At 30.3% G+C, this 27,916-nt stretch overlaps 2 long non-coding RNA genes across 2 annotated transcripts; one reads left to right on the top strand and one right to left on the bottom strand.

Moving 5' to 3' along the window:
* The first annotated feature begins 7,286 nt into the window (after positions 1-7,286).
* On the top strand, positions 7,287-9,313 carry LOC145307431 (uncharacterized). Its single transcript, XR_013875465.1, has 3 exons — positions 7,287-7,355; positions 8,301-8,342; positions 9,245-9,313. It is a non-coding gene; the product is annotated as an uncharacterized LOC145307431 (long non-coding RNA).
* A 17,436-nt stretch (positions 9,314-26,749) lies between these two features.
* On the bottom strand, positions 26,750-27,047 carry LOC145307318 (uncharacterized). The gene is made up of 2 exons (XR_013875393.1): positions 26,980-27,047; positions 26,750-26,782 (listed from the first exon to the last, which is right to left on the bottom strand). It is a non-coding gene; the product is annotated as an uncharacterized LOC145307318 (long non-coding RNA).
* Positions 27,048-27,916: the final 869 nt, after the last annotated feature.

The following is a 27,916-nucleotide window of genomic DNA, read 5'->3' as shown; positions in this document are numbered from 1 at the left end:
AAGGTTGGCCAACCAAATGATGCAGATTACAACATTTAAGCATGCTTAACCCTTACAGATCGGGCCCCAATTTCCACCTTAATAGATCAGGGGGGGGGGTCATATTTACCCCCCCCTCTATCTCGGCTTTTGTTACAGATAGAGACGTAAATTTTTTTTTCTGGTGGTTCATGTGTATTTTTAGAGAAAATTACTTTTTCTAGTCATAACGGTCAGGTCGCTCCTTAGCCGCCAGCTGCTAAATTTTAGAACAGCTGTACATTTTGTAGCTAGGATGACCAAATTTTAGGACGAACTTTAATTTTTCATAACAAAAAAATTACTTTTTCTGATCATCGCCGAAAAATGGCAAATAACGGAAACCGACATTTTCGGCGGTTACGGCAGTAAAACGGTGGTTGACGGCGCCAATTAATATTTTATCTGTTTATTGTTGCTTAAGGATTTACCAAAAAAATTTATAGGTCTCTAGCTGTAATAGAAGCCACGATATTCATGATATATGTCTGTAGGAAAAGCCGGACAAAAATCGGTCATAAAGTCGGTCAGGGTGTGGTCAAATGGTCATAACACCACTTTTCTCATTAGATCATTGATATCTCAGTATTCACCAAAAAAAAATTTAGGTTTCTACCTTATTCACAAAAGTCATAATGTATAAATCAAGATTTATTTAGAATTTTTTAAAATTTTGGTGCTACCCAACTGACTTTGACCGGACACCACGGCCAACACAGACCAGATATCCTAATAAAAACAACTCTTGCCAACGTATAATTACTAAACTTAAAAAGTCATGAAGTCACAACTCTCTATCTTAACTACAAAAAAAAATGACATTGAAAAAACTAGAGGAGGGGGGGGTCAATATTACCCCCCCCCCCCTCCCCGATCTGTAAGGGTTAAAATGTAAAAACTATAAAATTTTCTATAATATATTTCAGATGATTGTAGAAAGTATCTTTCCCAATGTATCAACTTATTTGATACTGTGGTAATGGTTTACAAAGAAGATATAAACATACAAGATGAAGAAGGTGAAATTTATTAATACAATAAATGATTTTATATACATTTTAAATTTGTTAAAAATCACAAGATTCATTATTAAAATAAAATGTTTATAATCAGGAAGAACACCTCTTGTAAAGGCTGGTGGTGATCCTCATTTTGTGTTGAAAATTAAACAGGATGGTGGTGATTTTGGACAAAGTCAATGTGGAGGTATAACTATTTTTATAAAAATATTTTATTTGTGTTAGTTTTAAAGCACACACATACACTGCGTTTTCCAGTTTTGGGAATCACCGAAGGAGCATGAAAAAAATAATTATAGGTCCATATTCTGTGTAAAAATGTACATAACTTTTACCTTAGGTTTTTTTTCGATATCTCTAAAAATGCGGCTGTGCTGATAGGTACATGTAGGGTAAAAATGCCTGATGATAAAACTATGATAACAATTATAATCAAATAACACATTTATTTTGCAACAAATCGGTTGTAAATTACAATATCAAAGAAATAAAAGGTTAAATCAATGTCCCCATTTTAGGTTTTTTACATATTTCTTTTTTTGCTACATGCAGAGAGCTTTTTAGGTTCTTCAGAATTTAGTTTTTCTATTTCTCTATGGCAAAGTCATTTTTAGTAGGGAATCTCTTACAATACTGTGCGCATTGAAGAATAAAACAAAAAACTTTTTATTTCATATCAATATCTTTAAAAATAACTAAGTTATCTTGATTCAAAATTGTCGTTAAAAGGCTTTTTCTTTAATTACTCGTTATGTGAGTTAATATGTCATACATCAATCAAAGGGGATTAAGAGATTAAAGGGGGAGGAGTGAGGAACGAACATGGGTTTTATTTTAATACTAGCAAATTGAATCATAATTAAAGCAAGAATAAAGTTAATAATTTGTTCTGTAAAAATAAGCATTTTTAAATTAAATTTTAAATGTAATTATTAGAATATTTCGTTGAGCATGCTATAATATGGTTTTCAAGTCAAAAGAAGAATTTAGTTGAACGTTATAGCCCTAAGTTCTACAAGAATAAAGTAACACATATACATTTTGAATTCTTTAAGCTCTAAAAAAAGTGTTATTGTTTTAAGAGATATTAAAAAACACCTTTTATTAAATTAATCCATACTTTTATAGAGAATAAGAATATATAATTATTTTTTCATACTCCTACTGGTTATTTCCCAAAACCGGAAAACGCAGTTTTATTTGAACCACCATTTTGAAGCAAAATGAAATAATTAATTATTTATTTTTTAGCATCTGAAGTAAGCTACAAGACAGGAGGTAAATGTACAATAATACAACTTTAATAAATAAGTTTTTTCTAAAACAAATTTGGACTGAAAATAAAAATGAACCAGGATACAACAAATGAACATTGGCATATTTCAAGTAACAATGCAATTAACAATCAACAATATCTAGAATTCTAAACAAGTAAATCTGTTCCAATTCCTCTTTCAATTATAAGATTCTATTGCACTAAAGTCTGATGAAACTTTAAAGAAATCATTCCTTATTACAGCCTGGCTATTAATATAATACTTTTTTTACAGCTTTGTTTGCAGCAGCTAAACTTGGAGACAATATAGAAGTAAAGAATATATTGAATAATGGTCATTCTTCTGTTGATGAAACTTACTCTGATGGTAATATTTATTAGACAGAGTAAAGAAATTGCAGTTCCAGAAGCTGTTACATTAAGATTAGTTAAAATCATATTCATTATCTATTAAATAATGTGACAATTTAAATTTGTTTATCTATCTAGCTATACAACTATACATCTACCTTTCAAATTATCTATCTATCTAGAGTGTGTGCAAAAAAAGCGGACATTTTGAAAAATAAAATTGCGCAGCTTGTGATAATAGTTTAAGCATACCGTTAGAACAGCTATGACCTCTATTTTTGGAAATAGATTGTTTCCTGTGCTATGCATTGTTAGGGAGCTACGTGGTAAAATGTCCCAACAGACATAAAAACTTGACTTGCAAGTATATTAGAAAATATTATTGAAAAATAAAATTGCGCAACTTGTGTTAATAGTATAAAAATTTTACGCATCTATCTATCTATCTATCTTTCTATCTATCTATCTATCTATCTATCTATCTATCTATCTATCTATCTATCTATCTATCTATCTATCTATCTATCTATATATCTATCTATATATCTATTTATCTATCTATCTATCTATATATCCATCTATCTATCTATCTATATATCCATCTATTTATCTATTTATATATTAGGGTGGGTCGATTTTGGACATTTTTTTTCTGAGGCCAAAGCGGGGATCTGCACTCAATTTATATAGATATAATACACCTCTGGATGATTTAAAATTTATCCTAAGTCTTAAAACCGCTGACGACCAGACATTCAATTGTATAGCTATTTGTAAATGGGAGTCAAAAATTTATTGACTCAGAACTATGGCTTCATGGTGCTCCCTGGAAATGCCTTGAGGAGCTGAGTCAGGAACTTTTGTCCGTTTCAAAAAATCTCGTTCCTAGCCTGAGAAAATCTAAAAAACCTCTACAAATTGGACAATTCTCAATAAACCTTAAAAATTTTTGTTTTTTTAGTGATTTCTAAGGCTAGGAACGAGATATTTTGAAATGGACAAAAGTTCCTGATTCAGCTCCTCAAGGCCTTTCCAGGGAGCACCATGAAGCCATAGTTCTGATTCAAAAAAAAATTTGAATGTCGTCTTTGCATACTAATAAGTAATGAATTATATTTTTAAGTGGTCGTGTTCTAAAACTCATTTTTTTAAAATTCTTTTTCGGTCAGAAATGTTTTTAAGGTTAATTTTATCTGTTGCATATCCCCGCTTTGTCTAATTCCGATATGAACCCACCCTATTATATATATCTAACTATTTACCTATATTATGAACATGAGTATTAGCTAGGGGCCAAACTAATGGCAGTACAGACTTTCAATGCACAAAAATATAATTGACATTAGAAGGCAAACTAAAAATTTCCATTATTCAAGGATCTGAGGTTTCCTTAAGTAAGCATTATAGTAAAAATAAGCATAGTACTGGTCTTTTTTGTTTTTTGTTTATGTATAGCTTGCTCCAAATGCACATAAAAACCTTATCAATATCAGATTTTTGGTGGCCTACAATACCAGTTTTTAAAGTGTCTGGAGTAAATATCTATCTGTACCTATCTATCTATATTTATATCTATATATCTAATTATCTTTCTGTCTATCTTACTATCTTTCTATCTATCTATATCTATCTATCCATATACCTCTTTCTGTATATCTATAACTGTACTCTAAACTAAAGAATATATAATGTAACTAATATATTTATACCTAGGAATGACAAGTCTTATGTGGGCAGCAGAGAATGGATACACAGATACAGTCAGACTACTTCTAGAACATGGATCTGATGTCAACTATAAAGATAAATGGGGTTAGTTACATAATATTATTTTACTATAATCATATAATGTATCTTTAGTATATTCTATCTATGTACACCTCTTTCTGTATATCTATAACTGTACTCTGAACTAAAGAATATATAATATAACTAATATATTTATATCTAGGAAAGACAAGTCTCATGCATGCAGTAGTGTATGGAAACACAGAAGTAGTCAGAATACTTCTAGAATATGGAGCCAATGTCAACATTAAAGATAATGATGGTTAGTTACATGATATTATTATACTATATAGTATATCTTTAGTTTATTCTATCTATCTATCTATATATATATTTATCTATCTCTTTACACCGCTCTCTGTATATCTATAACTGTACTCTAAACTAAAGAATATATAATGTAACTAATATATTTATACCTAGGAATGACAAGTCTTATGTGGGCAGCAGAGAATGGATACACAGATACAGTCAGACTACTTCTAGAACATGGATCTGATGTCAACTATAAAGATAAATGGGGTTAGTTACATAATATTATTTTACTATAATCATATAATGTATCTTTAGTATATTCTATCTATGTACACCTCTTTCTGTATATCTATAACTGTACTCTGAACTAAAGAATATATAATATAACTAATATATTTATATCTAGGAAAGACAAGTCTCATGCATGCAGTAGTGTATGGAAACACAGAAGTAGTCAGAATACTTCTAGAATATGGAGCCAATGTCAACATTAAAGATAATGATGGTTAGTTACATGATATTATTATACTATATAGTATATCTTTAGTTTATTCTATCTATCTATCTATATATATATTTATCTATCTCTTTACACCGCTCTCTGTATATCTATAACTGTACTCTAAACTAAAGAATATATAATGTAACTAATATATTTATACCTAGGAATGACAAGTCTTATGTGGGCAGCAGAGAATGGATACACAGATACAGTCAGACTACTTCTAGAACATGGATCTGATGTCAACTATAAAGATAAATGGGGTTAGTTACATAATATTATTTTACTATAATCATATAATGTATCTTTAGTATATTCTATCTATGTACACCTCTTTCTGTATATCTATAACTGTACTCTGAACTAAAGAATATATAATATAACTAATATATTTATATCTAGGAAAGACAAGTCTCATGCATGCAGTAGTGTATGGAAACACAGAAGTAGTCAGAATACTTCTAGAATATGGAGCCAATGTCAACATTAAAGATAATGAGGGTTAGTTACATGATATTATTATACTATATAGTATATCTTTAGTTTATTCTATCTATCTATCTATATATATATTTATCTATCTCTTTACACCGCTCTCTGTATATCTATAACTGTACTCTGAACTAAAGAATATATAATGTAACTAATGCATTTATATCTAGGAATGACAAGTCTTATGTATGCAGCACTGTATAGAAACAAAGAAGTAGTCAGAATACTTCTAGAACATGGAGCTCATGTGAACAATAAAGATAATAGAGGTTAGCTACATAATATTATTTACTAAGTATATTTGCGATTACTTTTATTTAATGAAATCTTCCAATTTTTAACATGTACAAAACGGCCTGCTTAATTGCTTCAAGATCCATGTCAGATCTATATAGGAAATAAATGTCTATAAACGAGCTCAAGTTTTCCAAGGAATATATGATTAAAACTCATAGTGCTCCAATGATCCATAATAAACTCTCATTGCCCAGAACGATAAGACCCATTATTTTACTTTATTAAAAATAAATTCATTTTTTTCATTTCATGTTGCTATTTACCTTATATTGATGTATTTAATTTCTAATAATAAAAAAGAAAATTTAAATTTATAATATGATAAATTTAAGAAAACTATGTTTTAAAAGAATTCGATTGTGGCGACATTTTGTGTGTTCAAATATTAAACTAAAATTGTAATCATCATCATTAACCCTTTGGTGATGGTAATGTAAAGAAAAAAATATAATTTTAAAAAATCTTTTAAAAATCATTTAAATTATTAAATATTTACTTTCTTTTAGATAGTAATGCCGGGTGAGGAAAATAGATTTATTGAGAAATAGATATGCATATAGAAAACTAGCCAATAGGGAGATAATTATATCGAGCCAACTCTAGTTATACTATATGTGAACTATAAAAATAATTGGGGTTAGTTACATAATATTATTATACCATATCTTGTATTGTATTGACGTTGCAATAAGTATTATCTTCTTATCTATTGACTAATAGTTCTAATTGCTATTTAACTGTTTAATTATCTATCCATTTATCTTATTATCTTTCTGTATATTATATCTTTCTATCCATTTATCTTTCTTTATAATGAACTAGCAGCTTCGCCCCTAGCCTCTAGGGGCTGGCCACAAGAGATAATTTTAAAAAAAGCAAAAAAGTTGTGGTGCAGCACCAATGCCTTTTTTACATGCATCAGGGAAAGATGGAAGGGGAATTTTTTTGTTTTTTGGGGGGTTGGGGATGTCCTGGCAACACTCAAGAAAATAGCCTGAAACCATCACAGGACCATCAATCTATCTCTCTCTTTCTCTTTCTCTCTCTCTCTCTCCCTCTTTCTCCTTCTCTCTCTCTCTCTCTCTCTATCTCTCTCTCTCTCTCTCTCTCTCTCTCTCTCTCTCTCTCTCTCTCTCTTTCTCTCTCTCTCTCTCTCTAAAACTATGTAATATTATGACATATCAACAATATTAGAAATATTCTAATGACATTATGACTGTACGCACATGTGATAAACAAAGTTTGACAGGGTAATCATCTATACATTAAATAATAATAAATATCATAGGTTGGACAGCTCTAGATTGGGCTCACTCTAATAGACATGAAGAAATAGCAGAAATACTTAGAGAACATGGTAAGCTTAATTAATAACTCTATATTTATAAGTATAGCTATCCTAACCTTTAATTTGGCTTTTAATGAATTCTTTCTATTAGTCAATCATATTAAGGAGATCTTTGGATGAACTGCCAGAACAATATAAAAACTATTATATTAAAGTTTATATATATACTATAGTCTTTAGCTTTATTCTTGTATTAAAGTCTGTTATTTTTTTAAATGTTTGATTAGAACATTACTTGAATTTGCCTATAACTCTGTCAAAAATACAAAAAGACCTTTTTTTACCTAAGCTGCTAGACGGTTTCTTTACAACCTCAAATTTATGCAGATACTGATATTCAATTAGGTGTAAGTTTTATATGGAAACCATAAAATTGATAGAAAAATATCTGTTTTAGAACTTCTTTCTCACTTTTAAAGTTTGATTCTTTTTAATTAACTGTTTAAAAGGGATTTATGCATTGATTATTATATAATATAATATTATGTAGATATTAATGGTATTTCAAAATTGATTACTTAAGTTTGTAAAGAAATTGTTTGAGAAAAAGGCCTTTTTTTCAAGCATTTTTTACAGAGTTATATAAATTAACAGACATTGTACATAAAAAAACATCTAATACCCTTTAGTAATATATTTTTTGTATAAATGAAAATGAAAATCATTGTTTTCATAGACTTTTTTCTTCCAATTATCATGTAAAGTTGTTATGTTTTTTTATTTGTCCTTTAAGATCCATTTAACTGCTCAATAAGTTTAGTTACAAAATTTAGGAAAACTTAACATTAGGATGGTTTTAGGCTATTATAGCTCATCATTTAAGTTTCTCAATGATTTTAGGATATTTTTTTTGTCCCCTCCCATTCAGAAACAAATCCCTGTTATGCATAATTAAACATAAAGCTGGCAATTCTATGAAAAAATTTAAATGGTTTTATAATTGTTTTTTTTCAGGAGGAAAGTGTAACCAAAATTGTTAGTTTTACTTTTAACAAGGTAAAACAATTAAATAAATCATAAAGATAATAAGAATAAAGAACAAAAAAGTCCTAAGAGCAGAGATCTTTCCTCCCCTTATTTTTGAAATAGATAAAAGATAAGGAGTCTTTAAATTTTTATACCAACGTACCTTTATATATAGCTATTTACTTATCTGTATATATGTACATTAAGATATATAAGATGGAAAGAATTTTAAAGTTAGAGGGAGATTTGAAATCTACATCAAATTTTAAGGATTTTTAATAAAATCCGCTTTTTGTATAATTCTTTATCTAAAAGCGGAAATACAATTTAAGTTAATTAATTTTAACATCTGTAATTGGTGGATTTAAAAAATCTGCGCTCTGATTGGAGAAGCTTAAGTGTTGTACATTTTTCAAATAATTAGAGCTCAGGTAGTTTTCAATACACCTATCACGGATGTCAAAATTAATTAACTTAAACTGTCTCTCCGCTTTTAGATAAAGAATTATACTAAAAACGAATTTTATAAAAATCCTTATAATTTAATGCAGATTTCTCTAACATTAAAATTCTTTCCAACTTATATATCTTAATGTACATCTAGTAATTGCTATTTGTATACTTAGCTTATTATCTTAGAACTATACAGAATATAATCCTTAATTCTAAACCTATAACTATTTAAATTTATAAGGCAGGAGATGTTTACCTTTATATCTAAATATATTTTTATTTATCTAAACATATATATATATATATTTGCCTATCTCAAATTATCTAATCTGAAAGTTATAATGAACAGACAAACAACTCTTTCTAATCTCTAGTTTCTCTATATCTATCTATTAATATTTCCAGTTTATCTGTTTATATCTTATATCTGTTATTGATTCCAATATAATTTTGATTAATTAATATAACAATTATTTTAGAACAGAACAGCTTTGGGTGAACAGAATGATTACCTACAATGATTTATAGTCATCATTAAATACTGTGCCTTTTTTTTATAAAAATTGATTATTGTATGATTCATGATTTTCAAAATAAGAATATTTAGATTTTTTCAGTTTTTTTAATTATCATTTTAATTTTGTTTACTAGGCAACTTTTAATTTACTTTGTCTGTAAGTTACAAGACTGAAAGACCTATTTTAACTTAAGTCTTAAGTCTTTAAAAGATGCTTTATATGTTCTTAAAGGTTTTAAGGATATTATCAATCCTTGCCTCTTAATATATTTTGTTAGATGTTGGTTATTATATTTAGTGTTGCTACTCTAATGATGAATTGCCATTTCTATCCTATTATAACTAAGATGACAATATCCATAAAAGCAAAGCTCTAAAGATAGAGGTTATTTCATATTTCATATGGACATAAACTTTTCTAGAGGGTCAGAACTTAATTAGCAGAATATCAATTTTTATGCCTAAAAAATTTTATTAAATGAGATAAAAAAATATTAAATACAGATTCATATACTGTTTAGCGACATTTTTAGGACTTGATTATGAAGATGCTTAGCTTTAAATATTATATCTTGTTGTTGAAGGATGAATAGGATAAAGATATCATACAAAAAAAGTTGTCAACAAGTTAGAAAATCTGCATGGTTTCATTGGACTTTCTGGTAATAATTATAGAGTTGCTATCCTTTATAAATCCTACCTTACTCATACTGTTACATCCTGCAAAGTTTGAAGTTGATAAGAACTAACCCTTAGGTACAACTCAATAGTAGGTTATAATACACACTCTAATTATAAAAAAGCTAACCTGTTAAAAGGTAGTAAAGTTTTTTGTGTGACTATTAAGATCTCAGTAGCTGAACTAATTATGAGTTTTGGATAATATACCTTAAGGATGTTTTATTTTAGTATTTTATTTTCTAGATGGTTTTAGGCTATTTTCTGCCACCTTTCTCTTCCATAGAATAGAGATACCATTGATGTTTTAAGTGTTTATATTGATTTGATTATAAGAATCAATGAAGGTATTCAAATAATTTTGGTAGTTCATACTCTATTATTGGAATATATCAATTTAAAAGATATGAAAATTATAAAATACTCAATCAATTTATCAATCATTTATCTGCTGCCAACCTAAAACTGGAATTTTTAAAATTCATATTAACAGATTTTTCTTTATTCACTTCATGTATTTTTTTCATATTAAATTTTAAAATCTTTCCAAATAACAAAAATTTCTAGATAATCCTTATAATAAAGTAACAGGATATCTGTCTGTGTGAGTGTATGTTGGTCATTAAGTTCATTAAGTTGAGTGTTCAAACGTTTGAACCACAAATTGGAATCTAAAGAAGGATGCATTTTGTATATGATAATTGGGGATGTATATTAATTTATTAGCCATTGTCTTATCCCTTTACATCCCTGTTTGAGTGGTTTCAATTGTAAGCGCTTTTCATATAGATCTAATAAAAAAATTGTCGATAAAATAAGATTACTATGATGGCAAATTAAGAAAATTATCAATTATGTGGGTTTAAATTAATGGTTGAAAAGTTTATACTATGCTAGTTTGTACAAACAAATCAAGTCCCAAAAAGTTGTTTAATCAAACAAAAGTGTCAAAAAATTTTGGGACCAGTATAATTTACCATTCAATGTCTTCCCCATCGCTAGCTGTAATTCTAGAATTGCTTGCAGTTTATTTGCCTGACAATTTGTTGAGATTCGCTTTTATGGATGTTGTCATCCTTGTTTATTAAATATTTTACCTTAGTTGATGCTTATAACATTTTTATTTTTCAGGTGCCAATAAAAACTAAAATTTAATTCTTAAAATTCACGGATTTCTAATTTAAATTTGACGGATTTTTCCATTACTTGAAATATCTTCATCAAATTTAAAGTTTAGGTAGAACAAGAATGAAAACATCCATAAAAGCGAAGCTCTGAAATGGTAGGACAAGTAAACATTAACACTTGTAGAGGGTCAGAACTGAATAATCAGAATATAAATGTATAAAGGCATATCTAAATATTAGGTAAATTTGTTGAAAAACTGCTTAAATACAGGATAATGTTTAAGGACATGCTTACATTTTTAGGACTTGATTGTAGAGCTGCTCTGCTTATAACGTTGTTATTTGTTGTCATAGGAATCAGTATTCCTAAAATTAGATCAATCAAATAATTTTATCACATAAAAATTTGCTGTTAAAAATGTTAAAAATCAACATGTTTAAAATAGACTTACAGACATTCTGGTAACGATTATAGAGTTGCTATGCTTTGTACTACTACAGGAATCACAATTCAAAGTCTGAAATTGATAAGACAATTCTAACATGCTTAAATTATGAAAAAGGCTAACCGAATGGACTGACAGACGGACCTTAATTATAGAAAAGCTTCGCTTTTAAAAACAAGGATGAAAACATCCATAAAAGCGAAGCAAAGCAATCCAAACATACACTTATACTAATAGATTGTCAGCATTGTATGTGTTCTAAGACACTTATACCATCAGTGAAATAATTTTTTTTTTAAATCACGAAACCTATTCGTAATTTCAGCTGTCGTTGGGGGTCAACACATAGTAGAATTGACCACCTCTACATCTACCCCCCAAACATTATTTTACATTTATTTCGCTTGTTGGTTATACCTTATTCCTGATTCTATGACTTTAATACAGGAGTAGAACATTAAAATTTTGCATGGCTTTGCTTTAAGGGGGTACAACGTGAATTTGAGATGAAATTTGGGGAATAGTCCCTTTCGTGGCAGTGCCCCTTAAGGGGCGATTCGTTGTATTTATAAAATGTATTTTTATAGGTTAGGTTATATTGGGTTATGTGATTGCCCCACAGAGTTAGGCAATTGGCCACGCAGGGTTACAGCCGCCCGCTGGGGCTAGAAATAGGAGAATAGCTACTGTGAAAATACGAAGCATCGCCCCTTAAGGTGCGTTGCCGGGACTATACCCGAAATTTGTTATTTTTTCCCCGTCAATTTAGACAATTCTGAATCAATTAACACAAGTTACGTTAGGTTAAGAAATGAATATATACAATTAGGGTTAGGCATTTCGATTGTTCGAAAATGGCCGCTGTATAAGGGGTTAAATTTTTTTTTATTTACATATTTTTAAAAATGTTGCTAGACTCCGCAATCCACGGATTAATCCGATATTTTCGGCGGAATTTTGTAAGAATCCAACCAAAAAATTGGGCGGTTTGCCACCACTACTTAGGAAAATGATATACAAATAAGCTCCCCACCTAGTCGGGTAAGGTATATTAACATTTGATGAGGCATTTCTATTCAGGTTAGGTTAGGTTAAGTAATGGACATTCCAAAAAAACTCCCTACTAGTTTTATTTCTAACTAGTGGCTGTGACCCTAGCATCTAGGGGCTCTGTATTAGGATTTCAAAAAAAAATCCTAAAACCGTCACAATACTTAAATTTAAAAATAGTATGACATAAAACCATGAAGCTGGGGGCGCAGACGCTAGTTACAGCATTGAAACAAGTAGAAACAAAATTGTAAGTTAATTTGTTGCAAAACTGCATGAATTCAATATTTTGTTTATGGACATACTTACTTTTTTAGGACTTGATTTTAAAATTTAAAGAAAAACTAATTAGAATTACGAATGAAAACTGGTATTAATTAATTTTGTATCTTATTATTCTTAGAAAATTGTCTGTAGTTCGATGCTTTACATTAATTTTGAATAAACGTTTCTTATGATAAAAGAATTTAAAAATTAAATACAACAAGAATCCACAAAGTAAATAAAGTAAAATCTATTAATTTAAATTTTGTTTTGGCATATTATGTAATATTGTATACGTTTTTTTTTGTGTGTGAGTAGTTTATGATCTTGGTAACCACTGAGGTTCTCTTTTACATAACAAGGATGACAACATCCATAAAAGCGCAGCTCTGAAACATTAGGACAAACGAACATTAAAACTTGTATAGTGTAATAACTGAATATAAATGTTTAAAATTCGAAACAAATTGAAAGTAAATTTGTTTAAAAAAATGCTTAAACATAATAGGATAGTGTTTAAGGATATACTTACATTTTTAGGACTTGATTATAGAGATGATTCACTTAAAACAATGTAGTTTGTACTTTGTATTCCAAAAATCAGATCAATCGGATAATTTTTGCACATAAAAATTTGTTGTTAAAAAAAGTTTAAAATCAACTTAAAATATACGTACGGCCATTCTGGTAACAATTGTAGAGTTGCTATGCTTTCTAAATTCTACCAAACTACTACAGGAATCACCATGCAAAGTTTGAAATCGATAAGGCAATTCTAACATGCCTAAATTAACGAAAAGAGCTAACTGACCCTAATTATAGAAAATCTTTGCTGTTTAAAAAAGGTTAGAAGACATACCAACTTAAAAATATCTTCTTTACAGTGAAGCTTCTTATAGAGAGGCGACATTAGTTACAATACAAATATTGTCCCAAAAACTATATTGGTCCCAGATAAACTAATGCACATCTCCAATGATGATACACAAATTGCCCCGAACTATTAGTGGTGGATTTGTTTGCACACTCAACTAAATGATCCAAATTAAAATTTACTAAAAGTCCTCAAAATTAATGAGCCAACTAATAAGGTAACGTTATTATAAAACTTTGGGGACTAGTGTAATATACAGCCTAATGTCCCTTCCCTCCTGAACGCCACAACTTATAATGTTTACTTAAAACGGGTTAGGATACAGAAAGCCCGACTCAGAAAGCCAGTAATAAACTTTTTGTTTCAAATTTCAGAAATCCCATAAATCTCAAGGCAAATTATTGAGGTTGAAATTTACACTTTAAAAGGATTTTAAGGGTTGGGGAGGGGGTATATGAGGTAAAGGAAATTGATTTAGAATTGATAAAGATAGTGTACTAAATAATGCCATATCTCCCGGACATACGCCGTCATGCGTCAGGTTGGAAGGATGACGCAAATTTCAGATCCCAGATTTCGCGATTTGAAAAAAATATCTTTATATTATAGCGAATTAAATAATCTTGCAAGCATCGTTGTTATCTTACAGAGAAAAATAGTAAATCAAATAGCAAAAACTGAGATCTGAAATTTGTGTCACCCTTCCAATATGACGCATGACCGTAACGACCGCGAGACGTGGCATTACTATATTATCGAGGAAGATGGGGGGGGGGGAGGAAAGAGGTAATAAATGTGTCATAAACCCAACTAAGGTCACCGGGCTATATGATAAATAAACTGCAGGGATTTAAGGGGATAAGACAATGGCCTATAAATTAATATACATTCACAATGATGATACATATAATTACCCCTCCTGTAGATTACAATTAGTACTTTAACCGTTTTAACACTCAACTTACTGATATAACCATTAAAAATTCACTTTGTCCCTCAAAGTTGTTGAGCTAACGAATAAGAAAACATTATTACAAAACTTTAGGTACCAGCATAATAAACAGCCCAATGTCCTTCTCTCCCTGATAAACTGTTTAAGATGGGGAGGAGTTGTATTATAATTCATAACAACCTCACAAAAAGGAGGGAAATTCTAACTGAAGATTATATTGTTTCTGCAGTGCCACTACTATATAAATAGGAATGGTAAAATATTGCAATTACAAGTGAAATAAGACAAAGTGGTTCTTTGAAACTTTATATAGAATTTGGAAAAAAATTTGCATTAGCAAGCTATGTTTATAATGGCGAAAATATGATTAAGTATTACATTTGTAATACATAGAATAATCCCTCCCGTTTTATAATTCCCAATTTAAGAAATAAACAACAAGGAGGACAATATCTATAAGTAGCAATAATATCCATAAAAAGGCAGAAACATAGCCCAAAAGATAGAAGAAATAGTGAAGGAAAAGTCAGCAGAATAAAACAAGGATGACAACATCCATAAAAGCAAAGCACTGAAACAGTAGGACAAACAAACATGAACACTTGTATAGTGTCAGAACTGAATAATCACTATATAAATGTATAAGAGTCATCAAATCTGTAAATAAACTTGTTGAAAAACAGATACAAAAAAAACTTAATACAGGATAATGTTTATGGACATACTTACATTTTTAGGACTTGATTATAGAGTTGCATCGCTTATTACATTATACTTTTTTGTCCCAGGAATCAATATATCCAAAATCAGATCAATCCGATGATTAGATCACATAAAACTTTGTTGTTAAAAAGTAAAAAAATCAACATGTTTAAAATGGACTTACGGACATTTTGGTAATGATTATAGAGTTGCTACGCTTTCTAAATCGTACCTAACTACTAAAGGAAACACCATGCAAAATTTGAAATCGATAGTACAATTCCAACATTCCTAAATTAACGAAAAAAAGCTATCGTTACGGACGGACGTACGGATGGACCAACCCTAATTATAGAAAGGCTTCGCTTTTAAAAATACGAAACACAGCATAACATATAGACTGACGGATATAGTGAGCTGAAAAGAAGCTCTGTAATATTATGAGCGGTGAAAATTTTTCTTTGTTCATTTCCTGTGAAAATTTGGTTTATTTCAGAGCAATACAAACTGACCGACAAATTAAAAACTTTTTTGGAGTAGATTTGCAATGGATGCTCATCTCGGTAAAGATAATATTCAGTCAAAAATTAGCCGTCTATCATGAATAGCAGTAAAGAAATTTCCCCATACTGTTTCAATGGACAAAAAGACAGACAGACAAATGGAAAGATGGAAGGAGATTCTGTAACAGAAAGCAGCTTCGCTATTAAAACAAAGCCTTCATTTCATCTATTATTATCTTTTAACCATGCATAATATTAATATTACAGCTTTTACAACGTTATTGATCAATTAGTAACTTCTGTAACATAGAGCAGCTTTCCTATTAAATCAATGCCTTTATTTCATATTTTATAATCTTTAAACCATGCATAACATTAATATTGCAGTTTTTACAACAACTGATTTATTAGCGAAGCCACTCTGTAATAAGTCTTTAATAATAAGCAAATTTACTCTATGATCGTTTCATTTATAGCAACAGTTTTTAAGTGATAAAATAACATTATTTATATGATTATTAGAATACTGATTCCTACCGTTTCAGAGTTTCGCTTTTATGGATGTTGTCATTCTTGTTTTATTTATAGATGTATTAAAACATTTCAATTACTAGCTTAGAAGTTGAAAATATTTTTCTCTTCCTAAAATGCTAGTTTTATGTAGTGGGGAAAATGGATACAATATTGCTAGCTTGCTGATACCCTTGAGGCCTCTAGGAGCACTTGCACTTGCACTTAGAGAGGGTGGTACCCTCCCCTTAAATTGTAATAAACCTATGAGAAGCTTCACTATAAAAGAGAACCATAGTTAGCGAGATCCTTCACTTCACACACCATGCAAAGCCACTCATTAATTATAAATTTTTATTCTTTGATTTTCTTGGCTGCTATGCAAGAGCTACGAATGGAATTTTTTTTGTAGAGATTTTCTATACCAATTGGCATCCAATATTTAATTTACTTTATCATTAAAGCCTTCCCTTTTTATGTAATGCATTCAAATTATTCAAAATTAAGATAGTGGACACAAGGATCTTAAGGGATAATATAATGATCAATAAATTGAAGGAATCTCCAAAATACGAGAAAAGTTAGTTAGCACATCGTATTATAGACAGCTTTCCGCTGATATTAAAGAGAAATATCATAAGATTAAAACCAAATTTGTTATTCCCGAGGGGCCAAAGGTCTCGGCTAACAAAACTTGTATTTATTCTATGATTTTAAAAACGAAGCTTTTCTATAATAAGCGTCGGTCCGTCCATCCGTTACGTTTACCTCTTTTCGTTAAATTAGACATATTAGAATTGACTTCATATTAAACTTTATATGATGATACAACTGTTAGGTATGATCTTGTAGCAAATCTATAATTATTACCAGAAAGTCCGCATGTCTATAAAATATGCTGATTTTTTGACAAAAACATCTTATTCATATACATTTAATATTTTGAATAATGAATCCTAGTACAATATTATGAGCAATGCGTCTCTATAATCAAATTCTAATAATGAAAGTTCTGATTTTACTGTACCCTGTATTTACACCATTTTGCAACAATTTTCTGTACAATTTTTTGGGGCTTATAAATTATTGCGTTGCTTAATAAGTGCTGACACTCTACAGGAGTTATTGTTCGTTTGTCCTTCCTTCTGATTTTAGAAAATTACTTTTATGGATGTTGTCATCCTTGTTTAATCTGTAAGTTAAAGGTGTGAAAAGGATTTATGGAAGCCAAGTGTCACTAATTAGTAGTACTCTCTACCCAATAAAAGGAAAGAGTTTGAGAGGAGGGGGGGTTTATTAAACAAGGTCAAAATAGTCCAAAATGTACTATAAATAAAATAAGAATGAGATGTAGAATTAGAGACGGAGAAAGAAGACATTTTCACCAATGGCATCAAGTAGAACTAAAGAATCCATTTAAGAGGTAGAAAGGAGAAAAGAAAGGAATGAGGTCATTATGAGGGATGCTACTCATGAAATATGTTGATTTTTTATGTTAAACAAGTTGTATATGTGCACTTTTGTTTGATATAGTTTTTGATATGCAATTTACAAATTATGAATTTTGATTCATCTTAAGTAATAAACTACAGCAAGAAAGAAAGACAAAGTGTATGAGGGAAGAAGGGACTTATAGAGATACTACATATCTAAAAAACATATACTGGTGGGGGGGACAAATTTAGAAATGTGATACTTCCTATTTCTTTGAAGATTGTGTGATGAACGGGAATGAGGGGGGGGGGAGACATTAGGAAAGGATTATAAGGAATGGATAAATTCTCATAAGGAGGGTGGGGTAAATATCCCTTATGCTTTAGTTCTATAATAAATTGACTATTTTAGTATTTTTTTAATGAACATTTTTGAGTACTTTAATTTATTTTTTTAACACTCAACATATTTTTTTATAAAATATTTGTATTTTTTGGGCACAAAACAACATAACACATTTTGTACAAATTCTATCCATAATGCTTATGAGCGCTATTCCGGTTGTTCAACCCCAATAATTAGCCTTGAGACCTTCAAAATGAGGTGTGAAATTTAAAATCCCCTATTGCTGGGTAACTCAGGCCCGGGGTATCTGATACCTCGTCCACTTAAAACATAAGGCAACATTTTAACACAAAAAAAGTCAATTTATAAGCAAAATTAATAAATGCATATTTTATTTTAACAAGTACAATTATGGACTTAGTCAGAGAGAGAGAGAGAGAGAGAGAGGGGGGACAATGGGCTGTTTTTTGCACTAGTCCCCAATGTTTTCTTATTAACAAATTTAGGTCCTTTAGTGAATGTAGATTTGTTGGACCATTTAGTTGAGTGTTCAACCTTTTTAACCACTTAATTTAATCTACAGAAGGGGTAATTTTTATGACCATTGGGGATGTACAAGTACATCAATTTATCAGCCATTATCTTATCCCTTTAGATCCCTGACTTCTAATGTAATTGGTGATTTGACAACAAATGAACACAAATTATAAGCAAAGCTAAAAAAAAATATTTTATTTTACCAAGTACAATTATACTTATCTCCGAAGCCGATTAATTTCCACTGGATTAAAACCGGCTCTGATCCATACTAAAAAACAATATATCGTTTCGTATTACAGACAAATTTCTCCAAGATTCTAGGCTACAATTAGACAGACATTTTATTTTTTAAAAGCGAAGCTTTCCTATAATTAGGGTGGGTCCGTCTGTCTGTTAATTTCATACAGGTTAGCATTGTACTATCAGTTTTAAACATTGCATATAACAGTTAGGTACGATTTAGGAAGCGTAGCAACTCTTGGTCACTTTTATTGAAAGCAAGAGTTATGATTTAATAACCAAAAAAAAATAAGGATTTCAACATCCATAAGTAGCAAAGTACAAAAATAATAATAGATAGGACTACGGGAAAGGAGATTTAAAAAGAGTATTTTTTTTCAAATCAAGAAGTAACAGGATGTGTGTTTGTATATTTGTCTGTTTGTTTGTACCGATGGATCTCGCTAACCGCTGAACCGAGCGGGTTCTCCTTAACAGGGTAGCTTCTCATAACTATAACTATTTTGGGGGAGGGTACCACCACCCTCCCAAGAGAAATCACCAAACTGTTTCAGACATCACCAAGCAAGCAAAATTGATTTTAATATGACAAAAATATTAACATTCGGAGGGGGAGGGGTCTCTACATCCAGTCACCTTCTTACGCATTTCCCCTTTCTTGTATTAATTGACAGGGAATATTTGTCGTTAATTTAGGTTGATAATATGGTCCACATCTATTGGTCCGTTTGTTCATCCAGTAGTGGGTTTAAGGGGGTTGATGTGGGGGTATGGTTATTTTAGCCAGCTGTGAGTATAACTTTATTAGAGTACATGCAAATTTGGTGCAACATCCAAGTAATAATATATCGATTAGTTCAAATAATTGCAGACATATAATTGTAATATTGTTTACTTTTAGTAGTGAAGCTACTCTATTTACCCAGCTGATGTTAGAGATATATTGCTGATTTTCTATTGGGTTATCAACTTTTAATAATTCTGATTTACTCAGCAGCTATAAAAGATAAACAACTGAATTTTGTTATCAATTCTAAAATACCACATCTTATTTAGAAATCACTTGGTAAGTCGGTCTGTCCTTTCTTTATGTATAGACTTTCCTGTATGGGTTAAAAACCGATTAATATCCACAGGAATAGAACAGGTTCTCTGTAATAAAAAATTATGTATCTTATTATATTATAGAAAATTTTTCAAGAATATTAAAAAAAAATTAATAACAGTTTGTTAGGCCGCGCCCTCGGCCCCTCGGGGCTAACAAAGCTGGTTTTAATTTTATAATTTTTATGTTGATATTTATGTAAAATTGTCTATAATATGATGCGATAAATAAATATTACAGTATTGCTTCAAAACTAATTCATAGCATTATGCTTCATATCATATCATAGACAATTTTCCACGAATATTAAAATAAAGATCATAATATCATTATCAGTTTTGTTGGCCACAAGTGGCCTGTATAATATAAAGTTTTTATTTGTATGCTTGGCAACTGAAAAGTAATGGATGATGTCATCCTTGTTACAATATAATCTCTTCCGAGACGGGTTTTTAAAAGCTCTTTTATATATTTTTGTTTCTGTTTTAAGATGAGAAATGCCGCGACAATAAACATTTTCGCGGCATTTTCACATTCAAAGTTGCCAACTTAGAATCAATATAAGTACACTTTTCTTTCAAAAATGCCAATTAAGAATCATCAAAATAATCCCTTTCATGGCAACGCCTATAAGGGGCGATTGGTCGTTTTTTAACAGTAGCTTTTCTCCTATTTCTAGCCCCTCTGGGGGGGCTCTAACCCTGTGGGGCCAATTGCCTGATCCTGCAGGGCAATCACCTAGCCCAACTTAACATAGTTGCAAATCAAGAATCATCAAAATAAGTACATTTTTCTTTTAAAGTTGCCAACTTAGAATCTAAATGAGTACATTTTTCTTTCCAAGTTGCCAATTAAGAATCATCAAAATAAGTACATTTTTCTTTAAAGTTCTTTTGAAAACCCGTCGCTGGTGTTATCTATCTAAGGTAAGTTATTATTTCCGCATACTATAACATGTAGCACAGCTAGCTTTATGTCAAAGTAACAGGATGTCGGTGTGTGTGTGTGTGTGTGTGTATGTGTTTTTTTATGTATGTTTTTGTGTATGTGTATGTGTGTATATGTAGGTATGCTTGTGTATGTGTGTGTGTATGTGTATATGTATGTATGCTTGTGTATGTGTGTGTCTGTTTCTACCAAGTGATCAAACTTAAACTGAAATTTAATAAGGGGGGGGGGGAGGGCTTTCGAATTTCTCCTCTCCACCATTAGTGCGCCTAGAGGCCTCTAATGGGCGTAGCCGCTAGTCATTGTATAAATTAAAATGTTTGGGGGGGGGGGGGTTAATTTTTTAGTATTTATTTTTCTTAGAAAGGTGAATATACCACCCACCAAAACAGTTTTCAACCTTATCAGTGGTTAGCAAGATTCATTGGTATGCAAGATTGTTGCTTTTATATAAGGATTATCATTACAGTCCCTTTCGTGGCAAGTCTTCTTAAGGAGCGTTCCGTCGTATTTTTACAGAAGATTTTGATAGGTTATTTTAGGTTAGGTTAAGCTGGGTTAGGTGATTGCCCCGCAGGGTTAGGGCTAAAAATAGGAAAAAGGTAAGATTAAAATACGACGAAACGCCCTTTAAGAGGCGTTGCCACGAAAGGGACTATACCCCGATTATCCTGTTCTATTGAGAATTGATATGATACTTGTGAAAAATTGATGACTCACTCTCCATACACTATTCAGGAATCTAAAGGGATAAGACAATAGCCGATGAAATGATCTATATCACCAATGATGATGATTAGTTGTTGAAACTTGAACCATCCAATCAAAAATCAACAAAAATCTCCAATATTATTAAACCAACAAATAAGAAAGCATTAATATATAACTTCGGGGACTAGTGTAATAAACATCCCAATGTCCCCTCCCTCCCTCTATAAACTATTCAGGGATTAAGGAAAGGTCAATGAAAGATACTTTTACCTCAATTCCAAAAATTAAAAGCTATAAATATAACATTTGTATTACTAGCGGCTAAAGGCCTTTAGTGGCGCTTAATTAAGTAATGGAAGGGGGGATAGACAAAAAAAAGGGGGGGGCTGTAATTTTTTTGGGGAGATTAAGATATAAACCTTCCCAGGACATATTAAAAGCTTTACTGAAAAGAAAAACAATATCTATGCAGTGGTTAGCGAGATCCTTTGCTACACACACACACACAAAGACAGATAAACATCTTGTTACTTTTATATAAGGATGTATTTTTTTTTATTATGATCTCATCCCTACAAGTATTGTTTAATTTTAATGTTTCAGGGATCTAAAGGGATAAGACAATGTCTGCTAAATTAATATACATTTCCAATGATGATAAACAACATTACCCCTTGTGAAGCGTAAACTAGGTGGTTCAAATGCTTGAACACTCAACCTAATAAACCAACTAATCACTATTCACTAAAGTCCCCAAAGGTGTTAAGCCAAAAAATAAATAAACCTTATCATAAAACTTTGGGGACTAGTGCAATAAACAGCCCATTGTCCCCTCTCTGTCTGGTAATGTTTACCTTTAGAGATAAGCAGAAAAATATAACACAAAAAACTTAAATTTTAAGGCAAAACTAAAAATGCATATTTAAACGTGAACGATTGTGTCCATAAGCAGGCATCTAAAGGGATAAGACAGTGGTTGATTAATTGAATGATGATATACAAAATTACCCCGTATGTAGATGAATATTAATGGTTGAAACGTTTAAACACAAAACTTAATGAATCAACCAATAAAATTCCAAGAAAGTCCCCAAAATTGTTAAGAAAACGTAATTAAAAAACTTTGGGGATTATTGTAATAAACAGCCCATTGTCCCCTCTCTCTCGATGATTAGGACAGTAAGCTATTAATGAATGAGCAGGTGGCAGTGGCTAACGATGGCAGTTTATTCCGGCTGCGGCAACAAAATTGGTATTATATTTGATTATATTTGTACATTCCTTATGATGATATATAAAATTACCACCTCTATTGACCTAAAATTATTTTGTAGATTAGAATTATTGGTTAAAAAGTTTGAACAGTATCAGAAATCAGATTAGAATTAACTAATCAAAATTCATTAAAAGTACCCAAAGTTTTTAAGCCAAGGAATAAGGCTATAAAATTTTGGGTACCGGTATAATTTATAGTTCAATATCCACTCCCTCGACATAAGGTTACCTCCATAATAAGCAATTGTTTAAAATTCTTTAAGAACTTACGGAGAGAAAAACTAATTAAACTATAGAGTAGCAACAAATTAAGACAATCAAATATTAACACTTGTAGAGTGTCAGTGCTTAGAAAATAGAAAAATATTTCTAGTATTACTCAACCAACTGTGGAGGCCACTAGGGGTGTAGGGCTGCAATATTATTACTTGGATGTTGCACCAGATTTTCATGTTCTCTGATAAAGTAAAAATCTTAGCTGTCTAAAACAACGATACTCCCCATCCACTCCCATTACCACATCCCCTCCCCTCCTACTGGATGAACGAACTAAAAAATATATTATTTAATTAATTGGCGACAATTTTTCACCTTTCAATATATCCATGTATATCTTAAATCCATTGCTATATTAGCTTCTACAAAACTGCAATATAGCTTAGGAAAGTTGCAGCTGTGGCTTAAAGCTGTTGCTAGAAAAAAGTGCCGCTGATGTTTTAGGCTTCTGTAAGCTGCACGGCTGAGGAGGGCTTCTAAATCAATCAAAATTCACTAAAGTCAATAAATAAGAAAACGTTATTTTAAAACTTTGGGGACTTGAGTAATAATCATTCCCTTGTCCCCACTTTCTCTGATTTTTCAAGAGCAGAATTTTACTTTAGAACTCACTGTAAATAGTATAAACCTTCTCTGAATCTATTAGAAGTATACATTGTAAAAGTGAACCATATCGGTTCAGCGGTTAGCGAGATTCTTCAGTTCAAACAGATACAAAGACAGACTCATAGACATCTTGTTACTTTTATATAAGGATATTTTTTTAATTAGAATATTTTTTTTTAAATCGTCTAAACGTTTTTTGAAAAATCTTTGAATTTTATTTAAATTTTTTTTGTTGATATCTTTAAATATAGAATGTTATTTTGTTATAAAATGTGTCGCTTCGTGGAATAACTTATTAACTCTATCTTGGGTATCTTTGTTTTCTTTTCATACAGGTAAAATAATAATTGGTGCATTTTTTTTAAAGTGATTAGTCGAGCATTCAAAATCTGGTTTTTATTATTTGTTTGTTAATTACTTTTGGTGAGGTTATATTAGCTACTTATCTAGTAGCTCTGCAAGGTTAAAGCATAGGTATAGTTACTGCAGGGATAGGGCCCTGCTATACCATAATAGGCACATCATATTCAATGATATTAAACACAACTATAGGCAAAGCTTAAGATGCTATTTTTTTAACTGTCCATTTGGTCAATTTGGAGCAAAATTAGAGAGATTTATATGAAGATACATGTAATTTACTTTAAAATAACTAATTTTATATCAACTTTTTGATGTGTAAAAGATGATTTTACAGCAATACTTTGAAATAAGATATCTCAAAAAGTATTAGAGCTAGAAAAATGTTAGAGACCTTTTTAGAAAGCTGCAATATCTGTCATTTCAACTGTAATGTGAGCGAATTTGCATGATAAACGTGAAAGACAAAATATGACAATAAAGCAGGTCAGGTGAAGGTGGTCTAAAAATAATAGTAAAATTTGATCACCAAAAGTATTGTAGTATAATTAAGTTTAAGTTTTTGGCTTAAAAGGAGAAACATAATCATTTACTCTCAATTACTCTGGAAAAAGTTAAGAGAACATTTATTAGATTTAGTTGTAATTGAGAGTCCATTTACAGAACATTCTGGTTTGGAGTCGAGCCTTCTTTAGGCCAATTCAGCTACAGAAAGACATCCTACTATTTCAACGAGTTTAGTACAGACAAATATTCCAGCTCTTCAACGCCTTCAAAGTTATACAGCTAATAAATACTTTTGTATTAATTAGACAGACAGTCATCCTGCTGCTTTGGTGTTTCTACACACAAACAAACATCCTATTACTTCAGAAGCATTTCTACATATTTAATCAATAGTTTGAATTATTTGAATCTAATTATATTTGCTAATAAAGTATTCATATTTAATCATAAATATAGTAATATATTTAATCAAAACTGCATTTAATCTTAGTTAAATAAATACTTAGAAAGATAGATTTTATATTTGAATTAAGTACCCGAATCTACTCTATCATTTAATTTGTGTCTGTTGGTTTACATTTCATTTGGCGCAGTCTAAACGCTTAGTGTTATTTAGACCAGCTGCCGGGTTAAAGGTGGGGGAAGTGGTGTTTAATTTGAATTTTTAATCACTTTTTTAGGTTATTTATCTGAGATTTTTCACAGTTTTGTTTATATATTTATATGTAACATTTTTCTACTATTAACACAAGCCGCGCAATTTGATTTTTAAAAATGTACGCATTTTTGCATACTCATTAAATTAGTCATGATCCAAAACTCTTCCAAATATAAGTACTTTGGAAAAACCGGTTTTAAGGCAGAGTTTGTTGAAAATCGCCAATTTTTTTTTCTCATACAAAATGTCTAACATCAATGAAGAAATTAAGATATAGATTATTAATTTCTGTCAATGGTAAGTGGGTTAAATTAAGCAATACTTTTAACTTATTAAAAAAAAACACCCTGTATAATTATATAGAATTTAAACTTATCCACCTGTCTATCTTGAATAGGAGCTGAAAAAATCACCTTTCTCCCACATAGCGTTAGGATCTGCTGGACGGACGGACGGACAGACAGACAGAGTAAATTATAGAGTAGCTTTGCTACTAAAAAGAGGGGTTAGGTATAAACGCATAATGGTTTTTATTTGTGACGCCAATTATAACAATCTTCCATAATACATTTTAAAACATTTTAAATTTTTTTTATAAGCGAAGCTTTTCTATAATTTGGGTTGGTCCATCCGTACGTCTGTCCGGAACTGATAGCTTTTTAGGTTAATTTAGGCATGTTAGAATTGTCCTGTTGATTTTAAACTTTGCATGATGATTCCTCTAGTAGTTGGGTACAATTTAGAAAGTATAGAAACTCTATAATCTTTACCAGAATATCCGTACCTCCATTTTAGACATGTCAATTTCAAGGAACAAATTTATATGTGATACAAGGATGACAACATCCACAAAAGCAAAGTTCTGAAATCAAACAGTAGAACAAACGAACATGAACACTTGTAAAGTGTCATAACTCTTAAATAGCAGATGGTTGATTGAAATATATAAAAAAAATTATTTTAACTTCTTTGAGAAATTGCTTAAAAACATGATTCTGTTTAAGGATATACTTACATTTTTAGGACTTGATTATAGAAACGCTTAACTTTAAATATATTACCTGGTTATCCTAGGAATCATTGTTAAAAAAATCAGATGAATAGGATAATTATATCATGAAAAATCAGCATGTTTCAAATGGACGCACGGACGTAATAATTATGTGTAACGTTTTCTATATCATACCTAAATACTAAAGAAATCACCATGCAAAGTCTGAGTTTAATAGGAAAATTCTAACTTGCCTTAATTAACGAAAAGAGTTAACTGTTACGGACGGTATATTCATAAAAAGGACGCGCACCAACTATTCTATTCCCCAACAAGGAAAAAAATCAACACATCAGGCACCGAAATTTTTCGTTTATTGGCATAAACATCATCAGGGTCTAAAAAAATATTAAATTTTTTTCACAAAAAAAGTATAAGAAATGGTTATATACACAACAACATAACAAATCATTTTAGCAAAATGGTCAAAATTTTAAGAAACAAGGACAATTATATCAACAAAAAGCGTAGTAACAACAGGACTATGTAAATTTAAAATATGTAATAAAAAATTCTATAAAATAAAACAACTTACATGGTTATTTATATACATTTTTTCACATAAAATTTAGCAGTATCTTCGTGCATTGTCAAGAATAGAATGAGTTTTTTTGGGGGAAATTAGTTTGATAACAATACAGGCGGTCAAAATGGTCAAAATTTGGGTGGTTGTTGAAAATCATCTGTTTAAAGGGTTAAATAACTATTACAAAAATGTTATATATAATAAAGACAAAAAAAGGAGGTACAAGAAAAAAAATTTAAGGTTGCAACTGGCAATTAATAATTTCTGTTTAATCCAAAGATTACAGTATTTTTTTCTAAAATCCAATATTTTTCACGAACATCTAATAAAGTTTTATCTTTTTTATTTAATTTTTCAAAAGGTGTAAAAATCATATCTGAATGAGAGTGGTTTCTACTGTTAAAATGCTTTGGTACAGGTTTCTCATTCTTTTTATTTATGATATCCCATGAGTGGCTGTTAAAGCGTCTACACACAGGTGTCGTAGTTTGGCCTACATATTGCATATCACATTTTTTACATTGAATTGAATAAATAATATAACTATCAGAGCATTTAATTTTAGATTACGGACGGACTGTCCAGTCGGACCCAAATAATAGAAAAGTTTCGCTATTTTTTTTCAAAGTAGAAATTTATTATTTTTCAACAAAAAACTTCCAAACTTTTTTAGAAAAATCTTTGAATTTATTTTGAAATATTTTTGGTATTTTTCTAAGAATTACACTTTTATAATGTTTAATAATTTTATAATTTATTAGATCTTTATTGGGTACCTTGGTTTTCCATTGTTTTTCATACAGGTAAAATATTATAATAACTAGCGACTACGCCCCTAGAGGCCTCTAGTGGCACTTTATATATTTTTTTATTTTTAAATATCCAATTTCAGAAATAATTATTCATGTTTAACACTTGTGTCGCCCTGGATAATTCATTTTTTTTG

The sequence above is a fragment of the Acartia tonsa genome, chromosome 15, assembly GCF_053477335.1.
Source record: "Acartia tonsa isolate MP-2025a chromosome 15, ASM5347733v1, whole genome shotgun sequence".
NCBI classification, from domain to species: Eukaryota; Metazoa; Arthropoda; class Copepoda; order Calanoida; family Acartiidae; genus Acartia; species Acartia tonsa.
This window is presented reverse-complemented; position numbering and strand designations above follow the sequence as displayed.